We start from the raw sequence: 13,838 nt of genomic DNA on the forward strand, positions 1-13,838 counted from the left end.
CTCACACTCAAGAAAAAGTTAACATCTTTACACTGGTACTTCAATCCAAAGTCCTGACTACAATGAACGTCGCAGATAAGCTAATTAAAATGCTCATCGACTCCGGGGCACCTTTAAAGGTGTTGCCCATCAAGTTTCTTTCCGAGGGATCGAACCTCAGGAGTCAAAATCGTAAATGGTGACTTCACCCCGCTGCATTGATTGGAAACAGCCCAAGAAATAAAGCTTTTGACTGGACAAAGTGAGAACATTCTAAGCTTCGAGGATGACACCTCCCGACTGGCACGAGAGACAAACTTCTGAAGAGCAAGGAGGGACCCACAGCTACAAGAATCGAGAATCTTACAAGAATCTCATGCAAATAACCATGATTCGCTAGAGATTCAAAGTCTGTTAAGACATCTAGGAAGAACTTTCTGTATTCCTGATTTACGACTGCAGATTCACGACTGGCCATGAAGTCAACACTTCTTATATAGCTTCAGGGCCCTTAAACAGCGACTTATAACAAAACCAAAGCATTTTCTTTAGGTGTCCATCAATGGAAATATGTGTTTTAGGTATTGGCAGTTAAAAGGGGGTTTTTCGAAGAGAAAATTATCAAAATCGTTTGTGATGACTTTTAATTAATCCATACTGGATTGATTCAGCATGGATTCAAAGTTTAACGAGGAACTTGTCGAATTTAGCCTGTATTGCTCTTCTGCTGTTTGGTTTCAGTGAAGAGACTTGGTCACCCCTTGCAGGAAATTTTAAAATTACGCGTGCCACGCTTGCAAAGTAGGGTCACTCTCTTTCCACAAACACTCAATCTCGTTTTCTTCCACAATAGCCTACAATGTGAATGACAGTCTCAAAACGTTCTCCGTGTAAAACATGTCCAATTTGTTTAAAACCCTTGATTGCCACTCATCCGCAAACACTCAACGAAAAATTAGGATTTTGTCTCGTGAAGGATTGAATGTCCCTAATGTCATCTGTATTATGAAGCCCATTGGTCACCTGTCACATGGCATTTCCAGTTTTTTATGTCTAACCAGCGTGTTTCTAGCACGGATCAGTTTCTCGCATATTTTACTGATGCACACGGATATCTGTACAGTTTCCATCTAATAATAGCCATGGGGTGTCTTGAGTCATGAGGTGACTAAATTTCAGTAGTTTGCACAAACAGCGTTTACATAGAAAAGTCGGGCAAGCATTTAAGTGGCACGCATGGTGGAACTAGTGAGAGCCGCGGTGGCCTCATGGGGAAGACTTTAAAATGAATAAATCTCATGCCAATGTGGTAAGCTTTGATGAGAACGTGATTTATTCGTCGATCTTAATAAACTTATACGAGCGAAACGAACAATTTTTAATGAACGAAACAGCTATTGACACGGTACGAAAAATCGCCTTTACCGCGCGTCAAATGTGTTGTTAAAGGTTTTGTAAAGGTCGCCTTTGCACGCTTTTGACGATCTGTGACGCGAATCAAAGATCATCTGTGAATAAACCTTTACCACCAAATCAAAGGCGTGAAAGGCCGTTTTTACTCACCTTTGAACGCCTGTGTTTTTAGGGTTAAAGGTGATCCTTTGATACGCCTTTGCGCACTGTCAAAGGCGGGTCAAAAGTGTAATCAAATTTGTCTGCGATTCGAGTCCAAGGTTTGCTAAAGACGTGGTCGAAGATGCCTGTGACGCAGGCCAAAGGTTTGTCAAAGGTACTCTGCGCGTTCCGCGCTCGCGCGTCTCGCCCGAACTTCTCGCTCGCGCGTCTCGCCCGAACTTCTCGCTCGCGCTCCTCTTTCGCACTGCGCGACCGTTGATCACGTTTCGCGCGATCCACATCTTATACGCTTTTTTCTGCTTACTACACTAGCTTTGTAGCTCCGCATACGATAGATGCAATTAGATCCGTACTCTTGATTTATGTCTGACAAGTTTTGAAGAATATATCAGCTTTAATAAGGTTATTTTGTACCAAACTATTGACAAATGTTAACGGAAAAGCGGCCCGGAAAGATCATTGCGCCTAATTTTAAGAAAATAAATATGTTCAACTTCATCTCAGTTTCAATTTTTTCCCCGTTTTTACCAAGAGTAAATACCTTCAAGTACCTTACATAAATGTTTTGGGCTTCAGGTTTCAAAAAGCCACATTACAGGCTTGGTTTCAAACTACACGTAATGAGACTGATCATAAGGAAAACATTGTTCTGTCTATCGTGAAAACAACAGTCAACAAATCTTCCATGGTACAAAGTCCATTTATCTAACATTGAAGTACTACGGCTAAATTCTCAGTTCCTTAAATTTACTAGACCAGACTAGACAATAGGGAAGACAACCGCAAAATTTCGGGAAAGATATAGCAAACTTCGCATAAAAGTCAACTAGTGTATAAGCGTCCTTTCCAGATGGCACGTACAGTCCGTTGCATGGAACTCCTTATGTTTTGGCAGTTCTCCTTTTCTGCTTCTTGCACTTGCTCATTCTTGCATTATAAGTGGAATGGAATACAGTGTTTTCCACTTCTTTCTCATCAAAGTGGTTAAACTGCCTTGTTGGGGGTCAATGCCAACTAAATCCCCATTATTTCTAGGGAAGACACATTTTGACAAAGTCTAAGGCGTTGACGAAATTAATCAATGCATCTTCACTGGATAAGTCCATCCTGTCGACCACTGCTTGTCGGCATTGTCTAAACAGAAGCAAACAGACAAAAACGTTGGAAATGAATATTAAGGGTGAATCTTGGCATTCTATTCCTTAAAGTTTGCCTATAGTTTTTGCTAAAATCACATTAATAAAACGTGACCAATCAGATCATTACTCCTCCTTCGAATAGTTTGTGCTTCTGTCAATAATAGCCTTTTTTCTGTATTTCTCTCCACTCTACTCAGAGATTTGGTCACACAGGTGTGTCATTAAGAGCCAGTTTAACAAGCTAATTTCACCAGCTGAACAAGGGTTATCCCCAGCTAGAATTTCATAAGAGAACAAAGACTTGGGGTCATTTTAAAAGTGTACAGCTTGGCACAAATAAACAAAAAGCCTAGAGCCAGTTTATAAGTCCATCTGTCTGCCTGTCTCTTAAAGACATCTTACAGACCTCTTACAACAAAGATCTTTTATGGTTGCAGAATAGCAATCTAAAAATCAACAAATCTGACATAAACTGTGACAAGAAATGAGGAATACACACACCTTTGGGAATATTGCTGTTCCTGTGTAATTTCCACAGATCTGTTCATGTTCAGTGGTGTAATCTTTTTCCTTATTTTCCTTGTAGATCATATGTGAAAAGGAGCATATAAACATATCAAAATAATTGCACATTTGATTAGTAAACAGTTAGCAACTACTTGTACACTTTTTTCCACTGAAAAAAATTCCTGAAATTAAATGATTTAACATGAGACATGCCAGCATGGAATCGCATGGCTCATTCATTGAAACAAAAATCCAGTCCAAGATGATGAATACAACCACTATGATTCCCAGTGCAGCCACATCTCATAGAGGGAAATGGCTATTATCCAGTCAAATTTGCCAACAAAATTTTAAATTGAGTAAAAGCAAATAAATGTCTTTGTCAATTTTCTTTTACTAAGTTATTATCAAATCCTCTACGCCTTAAATTTTCTACTGATCCCATCAATAGTTATGAATTAATCATATTATTAATTTTGCTTGGAAAAATTTGGTTTGGAAACCTGATGGCCAAACCAAAACAGTCGATATTGCAGACAACCACTCAAAATTTAGATTCAAAACTCAACTTTTACCAGTCAAAAACCAACATTTCCTGAGACTGGTTTGCAACATTCTGCAACTTTGATTCATTTACCAAAAAGATTCCCACCCCTTGCATGTTTTCAATAACATTTTAATTACTTAATTTTCATCCAGGTGAGCCAGTTGATGTATTTGTCCCTTAAGAAAGACAACATTTCCTTACTTGCCCTTAAATGAACCAAAAAGAAACAACTTTTTTTTTTCACAGAGTGAGACTGTAATAAAAATGATCAATTAAAATAACATTAATAAGCTATAGCCAGGTTTTCAAAATCTATTTATATCCTTTCTTTACTGGAAAAAGATATTAAAAGTTGTGGCTGAAGAAATTATAAGATGGTCTATGCTACAACATATAGAAATAACAAATGAATATTCCAGCCTTTTACTTACCAAAATGTTCTGATGTTTGCACACTTTGGAGCATTGCATGATTTAACTGCATCTGAGTTGACTATGAGCTGCAGAGTTGTATATTGTATCCTCTCCCAGAATTTATTCTGTTAATTTCTTCAGTTCTTCTAGAGTGGCTAGCTGAAGGATAAAAACAACATTCATAAGCAAATTTCCACTAGTCACATATTTATTGGCATTTAATTGTCTACTGCTCAAAAGACCAAGACATGAAACTCTAAAACTACTGGTATTGTCCGGAGAGGTCGCATAATAATATTATTATGGGGTCAGCTTTTTAATTTGCAACTAATGGCAAGTTTGATTTTTTATCAAACATTGTAACAATTTCACCTACTAACAGATAAGCTGGATTATGTGTACTAAAGGCATCCGTGGTCGAGTGTCAATTGATACCCTTGATCGATCCTCTAAATCGACTCTCTATCAACACCCGATCGATACTCAATCAACACTCCATTGACACCTCGGTTGACACTCAATCTACATTTCTATTACTCAGTTTTGCAAATGTCACAGGGTAGGTGCATTTGATCACCTGGTATGACACCATTCTTAGCCCAGGAGACAGTTCAAAATGTCAAATGCCTGGCAGGTTCGGGGTGGGACGGGGGGGATGGTTGGGTAGGAGATAGTGGAGTTCCAAATGACTGATCCATAAGCCTGATACAACAAATACAAAACATATTTTTACTACAATTGCTACTGATCTCGCTATCTCAGTGGTCAAAATTTGTTGTGGACTCACTCAGCTGCGCTTCGTGAGTCCACAACATTTTGACCACTGTGATGGTGCGTATCATTGTCGATAAGAGTACAGACCACACTAAACCACATGCAATTTGTTAAATTCAACCCAGTGAAGTCATTTATCAACATTAATGAACAAACATCATCATAATTTCAACTGTGGCAACAAACAGAGCTTTTTTTTCAATAGAATGGTAACTAGAGACAAAAGCAGAAACTTATCCATAGATTAAATTTTCAGAGTCAACAACTCTTTTAATGGTATAATGAATATGATAATTAAGTCAGGTCGTGATGGATTGTCATGCATGGCTGACTGAGTGTTTCCTTCAATGCAAATTTCCTTTATATTTACATGAGCTTTCTTTCAAGGGAATTGTTTAAGCTCAGAAATTACCAGAGGCATTGTGCACAACCATTTATACGTAAATAGAGTTAAGTTTAAGCTTAATTATTAAGTTACGTTTATTTCAAGCACTGATCATGCTAAAATCTATGCTATGACAGACACTTCAATTTAATGCACAAGACTTGACTGAGTGAGAAAAAAAATTATCTTTGTCAACGTTTGTAAATAAGTATATGTGAATTGAAAATAAAGTTGGTCTTTCTTAACGAAGAGCTTTGCCGATCAACTGTGATTCAGTCAAGTGCAATTAACCTTCGACCAAATTGTTTTCACTGCCGAGGATCTGCCTTGCCATAAATATACGCAATTCACAGCTCATTATGTAGCCATTGCTGCGTTTAATTTATAATGGTAATTGAACTGAGTGGAGTGCAATTTGGTCTGAAATCATACGCGTGATTTCAAAATCGAACGAGCGCGCAGCGCGAGTTCGATTTGAAATCACGCGTATGATTTCAGACCAAAATTGCACTCCACTCAGTTCAATTACCACTTTATTAAATCCATTTTGAAATCGCACAGTTTAATAGCCTAGTACCAGTATTTATTGAACCAATAGCCGGTTTGTCAAAAAGCGGAACCGGAAACGCGTTTACATCTCATTTTGAAAACATGAAGACTTACATGTCAACGTCATGTGTCAAAAACTCATTCGAGCGTAACGAAGGAAAAACACATTCCATCTCAAGCGGTTAAAATTTGCTCAAGTCATTAGCAAAACAAAACAGTCCACTTGAGAGTTCAATCTTCGTCATCCGACTCAATGATGTAAGCCCTCCGTTTCTTCCGTGGTTCTGACTTCTCATTGACGTCTTTGGAGTAGAAATTGAACGTGCAACCCGTGTAACTCGCCGATGGAACGGGGCTGCCAGAAGAAGTGAAAGCTGCCATGCGGTACTGGAACCGGCGTCGACAAAAGCTGGATCGGACCGGATCGAATCACGGATCGGATCATAGAAAAAAAAAACAAAGTTTTAAAGAAAAAAAAAAATCAAAAACAAAAATCAAACCGTTTATAAGATAATAATAAATAAAAAATAAAAGTGGAAAACTAAAATATGTTAAATGAAAATAAGAATCCCGAATTTGACGCAATGACATGTTAATTACAGAGAATGACAAGAGGTCATTTAAAAAGCCCCATAAGCGCCTAATTTACGACGAATTTAAATTGTAATGAACAGGCAGATGTAGTTGTATTTGAACGTTAGTTGGCTCGAAGCTTGCGTGAACCTCCCATTCTCGTTTTTGAAATTGTTTTCAGTGGCTAATTCTCGGCTACATTTTCGTGTCAGATGTGAGCGTTACAGTTGGCGTTACACACAATACAGTTAATGAGAAAACTTACGAACGAAAGCTTAAGGACATGACTTGCTTTGAAGGAGCTACGTCACGATTTGCACATGTTGAAAAAACTAGCCTAGTTTTTCAAGTTCGTCATTTGCAATCCCCGTTAATCTTTGCCATCCTTAACGATCCTCATTCCGTTTTGATTTGTTCTTGCCTCTTAAGTGTTTTCTATCCTAGAACACGATCATTTCAAGGTTTTATTCCATTTAAAGGCAGCTCTTTACAACCCTAAAAATAACTCTAAAAATCGTGACGTAACTCCTAAAATGTTGTTTATTCTCGGGTTGCGTTATCGTTCACACTATCGATGTTATTCCTAGAATTTTTTGAAAAACAGCTATATTTCCTTGAAATACAAATGGTTTGTTTCGTTTTATTCCAGTGCGAAATATCGTATTCCAAACTCACATCTTGTAAAAGTATAGACTTGTCTCAAAAACGGAAATTGTTTGAAATCATCAGGTGTTTAATTTTTTAGTGTTTTTAGTTTTTGTGTTTCTATTCATACGTTCGTCCTATTATTACCATACTGACTCGTTTTATGACAGTTTACCTTTGATGCAAGTGATTACAAGAAATATCATTTATCTGAACTGCGGAGAAAGATATGAAGACATGATTGATCATCGCAATCAAAACCCAACAGCCTGAAAAAAATTGATCTGTGACCAGCTCCCAGTTGGCTTGATATTATAAAAGAATAAAGGAATATCACACCTGAATTAAATAAAACGTTCTGCTCACAGTAGTCACTCGAGTGCAATTTGCTCAACAAAATTTTGGATTTTTTTCCTTGATCCGATCCGTGATCCGATCCGTGATCCGGTCCGTGATCCGATCCGTGATCCGATCCGTGATCCGGTCCGTGATCCGATCCGTGATCCGATCCGTGATCCGGTCCGATCCGATCCAGGTTTTGTCGACGCCGTACTGGAACTGCGAAGGAAAGCTTGGTGGAAATCCGGACCATCCAGTTGGCTGAAAATCAGGATTGAAGCCCATCATTGCCTGATGTATTTGGCCTTGTTGTTGGTGAATAGGAGCCAGTGGTGCTCGTTGGCGCTGGACTGCAAGTGCTTGATTGGAGGTTTCATTTGCACTGGTTTGGTTGGAGACCTCGTTTGGACTTTTTTCGTTATGCCCTTCTTTATATCGGAATCCACTGATTATGTGAGACAGTTCTTTCCTTTGGTTCTCATTTATTTCATCGTAGTTGTCTAAGGAAGATTCACGAGCATGGCCTGTTATTTCGCAGATGACATTGCGTGGTTGACCAGAATTCTTCAGTTTTGACACCAATGTTTTCCTCATGCTGTGGTTCGTCAACTTCTTATTTGTCTTGAGACAGGAGGCCATGGATTTCATGATATTGCCGATGGTGTTTTGTCCCATTCGAATTTTGGTGTACCAGACATCTGGTGACTGAGGACGATTTATGATGCTCAGATAGAGAGGCCCTGTGTCCTTCATTCCCTCGGGTCGCTTAGACAACCAAAGCTTCAAGAGCCGCACTGGATCGGTTTTTCCGCCGTCAGTGCTGTACATAACCTGTGGTGTAGTTCTTCGCCTGATTGACAGACCACCGCTTCGTGTTTTGGTTGGACCTTCGCAGAACTCTACGACTTCAGTGCCATCTTCTTGCTGTCTTATCACAAGGTCCTCCACGTACGCGTCGTCGTGTTCCTGGCGACCGCGTAAGCCAAGTTGTTCAGTCAAGTTTTTAAAGTTCACATTGGTCAGTACCTTTCCATTGAAATCCCCCAGCTGACCTTTCTCCCACAGGGCAGATTCCTCGTCTGGTGTTAGTGGCTGGGCTTTGTTTGGTCTCTTACCCTTTCCTTGCTGGCGCAGAGAAAGCGCCTTCGCGTTGAGGACTTCTTGTGAGTTATGGAACTCTCTCGATCGCACGATACTCAGTGGATAGTTTTTGTCCTTTAGATGACGTTCAATCGCACTTTGCATGATTTTCAGTGATTCTGGCTCGTAATCATCTCCGTCCCTTCCGGCGACATTGTTTCGATGCTGACATTTTCAAGATGGCGGGACTTTGCCCAGCTTTGGAACACGTTCATCCACTGTTTTGTAGAGCGGGACGTATTTTTATTCACTGCAACAGACTTCAGCTCTTGTATTTCATCGCTTGACACTACAGGAAACCTCGAGACGTCTACTTCATTGGTTGTCTCTGGATTTGTTGTTGTGTTTTCTTCGTTTGTTTCTGTTTTCCTGGACTCGGGATCACACGGAGCTTCTTCAGCAGATGGTGAAGAAATATCGCCAAAATAATCGTCACAAACTATACTGAAAGTTGGAAACGACTCCCGGAAAAGTTGATTTTCAGCCTGGAGGAGCTGTTCATCATCATTTAGATACTGTAAGTAATTAAATTCATCCATTTTTCAAACTTTACGAAATTTTGGCAAACAAAAGTTGCCAAATTTGCCAAACAATGGCTTTTTTTGTCTTTCATTTTCCTGCAATGTGATTGGTTAATTTAAAAAAGCCTTGAAAAGTGATTGGTTGTTTTGTTTTAGTGTCCCATTCTCATTGGCTGAGAAAAAGATGCGATTTGGAGCAAAAAATAGTGCGATTCGTGAATAAATCGCACCATTGAGAGCCAATCAGATTGCAAGGATAGCCAGTGATTTCAAAATGGATTTAATAAACTTTTTAAACTCCGTTATTCTCTGAACATTGAAAACAAATGAACGAAATTCAGGGACTTACCTTTTCCTGGTCCAAAACACAACGAAAATTTCACCAAAGCCGCCATAATGAAGCCAAATGAAGAAAAATGTCTGCTTTCCTCACAGCCGACTTCGTTGACCTTTATTCCGATTGGCCAGAAAAATGCGGGAAGCCGCTGGCAGCCGCGTTTTCCCGCTGTTTTCGAGTTGTTTCCTTGTGCCACCTCCAGGTCAAGTGAAAACTTTTTTATTAAAAAAATACACATTGACAAAAAAGCAAGCTTTCATTTTATCGTTAAAACAGCAAAAAATACGAAAACGCAGGTTATTAGGGCGTTATGAAAAGCGGAGTCGCAAGATATGGCCATATTTGACCTCGCCTTTGACATGACATGACGTAGGATCAAAGTTGTACAAAGCCATGCTGCCTTTGAACGCCTTTGACATAAGAGATCAAAGGTATGCAAAGCCGTGGTGTCTTTGAACGCCTTTAACGCGCGTCAAAACTGTAGTCAAAGTTATTGACATGTTTGACCTCGCCTTTGGCAGGGATCAAATGTATGGCAAATCCATAAGATATTTGATTCCCCCTTTTACGTGGGTCAAAGGTGGAGTCAAAGTTAAGATCAAATTTGCCCTCCTCTTTGTCATAGATCAAATGTATCGGCAAAGCCATGACATTTTTGACACACATTTGACGCGCGTTAAAGTTTGGATCAAAGCTATGATCATATTTGACTTCGACTTTGATCAGGATCAAATTTAGAGTAAATCCAATTTTTCGTGCCGTGTGAAAACAGGACAAACATCGGCACCATTATATAATATTGTAATTTCATTTTAAAATTTAGCAACATCTAAATCTGAAGTTGGCGGGTCTGGCCAGCCGAAATATTGTTTTAAATATGCTACGTTGTGTCAGCTTTGCAGTAGTCTTTGACTTATTATCGTTTTACCTTTCAAGTTTGGCTGATTAGATCTCCTGTGAGATCTAACGTTCAATAAAGCAGGATTTTCGTTCACGGCTTTGCAGTTTATAGCACGTCAGTTTTTTTTCTGTGTTGAGTTGTCTACGTTCAACCGTCATCGAGTTAAGTTTAGATTAAAGTGGTGTTCTCTATACTTGTCTTGCGACGGTTTATTTTAGTACATTGATCTGATCTGTGAGTGGGATGTCAAATGCACATAAACTTGGAAAGAGATTCCCAAATACTTGATTTTAATGAGCTTAAATGATTTTTACCCTGTCTTTTGTTTACATTTTTGCTTCCTGATTGAAAAGATAACAAGGGGAAACAAACCCCCTGTGAGCTTGTTGGAACACCTATTTATGGGTTGACAGATTTTTTGGATCAACACTGAAATGCTTGCAAAAGAGGGTACTTATTTTGATGTATTTTACGTGCAATATATAAAGAGACAAGCGGTTCCAAATTGGAAAAGAAGTGCTGTCTCATAAGAAACCTTACCTATAGCCTTGAATGAGCTGCAATGAGAAAGGTCTGTAAGCTCGTGCGAAAAGAAAAAAAAGTTCTTGAATACATGCTAATTTTCCAAGCAGGCAGACAAACATCAACATCAAGATCTGGGTGGGGGGAGTACTCTATAATTTTTTGGGTAGGAGGGTCCTCTGTGACCCAACAACCCTTTACCAGTCCATGTTCAGTTGCTATGTTACTACCCTAGCTATTGTGGACGTATGTGTTTGTAATACCGGTATGTGTACATGTGCAACAAAAGCCAACAAAAACGCCTACACTTAGTAAGGTAAGTGCGACCTTGCGTGGTACGAACACGGCTTGTTTTAACAGCCTTTAATAATGCACGAAGTGTGTACCAGGCTTCAGATAATTGGCGAAACACTGACCTTAACGTTTATTTGTATTGGCCAGATTTTTTAGCCCTACCACTTTAAAATGGTCTCCGCGGTCCCTGTCTTTATGACCGAGGAGAAGAAAACCACCTCTAATTTCAGTGGCTAAAGCCTGGTTCACAATTGGGAGATAAGCAGTGAATAAGCATAAGCGGCAGCACAAGAAAATGGAAAATGCTTCTTTGCCTTGTGCTTATGCTTGATCTTATTGCAATAGTGTTGTGCTTATCTCACAAGTGTGTGCCAGGCTTTAGGGTCTCGATATATCTGGAACCGACTATCAATTACATGTACCGCCGCAAATCCTTTATCAATATTCAATATGGTCTAGATATGTCTATATTCAAGAACTTAAAGAGGCCAAATTAACACAACCGAACGTACTGTAAATCTTTTTCGACAGTGTCTACACTACTTCGAGATCAGACACAAATAACCTCAAGTACTTTTAACACACAAATAACAACAAATAATAACAATTATAATCCATCAAATATTTTCGCTCGCGCGCAATTGGTCTAAACACGTCACGTGACCGAATATTCCTCAGCTGAAAATGGGGAATATCCGAGAATATTCCACAATTTTCACTAAAACTGCGCGTGTTGCGGAAAAGATTTGAAGGATATTAAACGCAATAGCCTCCATTTTAAGCGAAAATATCCTCGGATATTTGCCCTTGGACATTATCTGTTCCTCGAAGCTCACAGTTTTCCTTGAGCTAAGCTCTCGGAAAACTGTTCGCCTCTCGGAACAGATAATGTCCGCGGACAAATATCCTAGGATATTTTCGCGCCAAACGGAAGCCATTGTTTAAATACTTTTAACATTATTTTGTGAGTGGTCGAGTTCTCGTGCTATGGTTTCCTTTTACTTCCCTTCTTCTTTACGTCGTTTGTTCTCAGCACACGAAGCAGGGGGCAATTGATATATCTTCGTACTCATCGTAACAACTCTCATGAGTTTGGCAATGAAACTCGGCCCGAGGTTGGCTTCACATACCCTTCGTAAGTAGCCTGAAAATTTACATTTAATGGCTGGTAATGGACTCCATGATCGATCTCCTGGTAAGTGTCCTCCTGTTGTGGACCAACGTTATCATAATGAGTTACCAGGCCAGAACGTACGACATCAACAGCTTCACAAGTAGACTGCCCTTCAGTTTCTAACTCGTTAAGAGTAGTGTTGTAGTAACTTGGTTCTGTGGATGGTTTACTATAAGGAGACAGCTCTAAGATTTCTTGCGTGGAACCTTGTTGAGGATTCCTTGAAACTGACTTTGTCTCTGCTAGAATATGAAAGAACCAGAAAAAAAAAGAGCAGCGTGTTTTTCTATGCTGCATTTTATTTCGTTTTGAATTATCATTGGTAGTAATTGTTTTACTCGTACGTCCTTCCTTCCTTCCTTCCTTCCTTCCTTCCTTCCTTCCTTCCTTCCTGCCTGCCCTCCCGCCTGCCTGCCTGCCTGCCTGCCTATCTACCTGCCTGTCTGTCTTCCCTCCCTCCTTCCTTCCCTATGGCACTCTTGCTCTACTATTATCCTTCCCTCCTTCCCTCTCTCCCCCTGCATGCATACTTCCCTTCCCTTCTTCCCTTCCCTCTTTGCCTGTCTGTCTGCCTTCCTTCCCTTACGATATTCAGTAGGTGAAACAAGGAAGCTAATCTACCAAATACCATATCAGAACTATCTGTAGTCGAACCCCTATCAAGTGGCCACCTGTTAAACGTCAACCCCTATGTGATACGCGGCCAGTAATCAAAGTACCGACGAGAGTTTCCCGAAGGTTGCCGTTTAATAGGGGTTGAACTGTATACAGATATAAAAGTTAAAACTCACCATTAGGATGCAACCGACGCCACATTACAATCCCACCGGCCAAGATCACAAGAACAAGTAAACCAACTACTATTGACAATATCAAAGTTGTTGTCGGGATCCCATCATCTTTGGTGGTAAACGTAATGAATCCCTCATTTTCATAATCACCATCTTCGTCAAAAGACCGTTGAAAAACCGCGTATCTTGTGCCTTCTTCAAGCTTTCCGTTTTGATACTTTATGAAAGCTGAAAGAAAAGGCGGAGAGGCACCTCGGGATTAAATCAATTCTGTGCGTGCTCGTATGAGTACTGGCAAAATGAAGTATTCGGAGAGAAATGAAGGCCTCCCAAGTCTAGCAAAACTGTATCTTGACTTTTATATATTAAAGGGACCCTCCAGGTGCTGGTGGAAGAAACAGAAATGATGGCATTGAAGTCGCAACAACACAAGACAAACAACAACAACAACAACAACAACAAAAACAACAAAACAAGCAAGCCAGCAAACAAACGGTTTTAGTCTTTACTGTTTAAGTCCAAATTATTAAACTTATCTATTATACATTATTTTATATTTTAAGCAGGGATTGTCCAAACTTAGGCCACAGTGGCGTCATACATTCTCAAAGTTCACTATGGTTTTCAAAATGTTTCAAAAATGTTATTCCAAAGGATGCATAAACTTTGAAGATTTGGGAAGAAATTTTTATATATTTGGAGTCTATTAACAAAATCTCTATTTATGTTCTCT

General features: G+C 39.6%; 2 pseudogenes; both read right to left on the reverse strand.

The window, feature by feature from the left end:
- Positions 1–13,838, reverse strand: part of LOC145468646 (phosphatidylinositol phosphatase PTPRQ-like) — a 67,523-nt pseudogene that overhangs the window by 36,582 nt on the left and 17,103 nt on the right.
- Positions 5,902–8,880, reverse strand: LOC145467482 (uncharacterized; annotated as a pseudogene).

This window comes from Orbicella franksi, chromosome 14 (genome assembly GCF_964199315.1).
Source record: "Orbicella franksi chromosome 14, jaOrbFran1.1, whole genome shotgun sequence".
Lineage (NCBI taxonomy): Eukaryota > Metazoa > Cnidaria > Anthozoa > Scleractinia > Merulinidae > Orbicella > Orbicella franksi.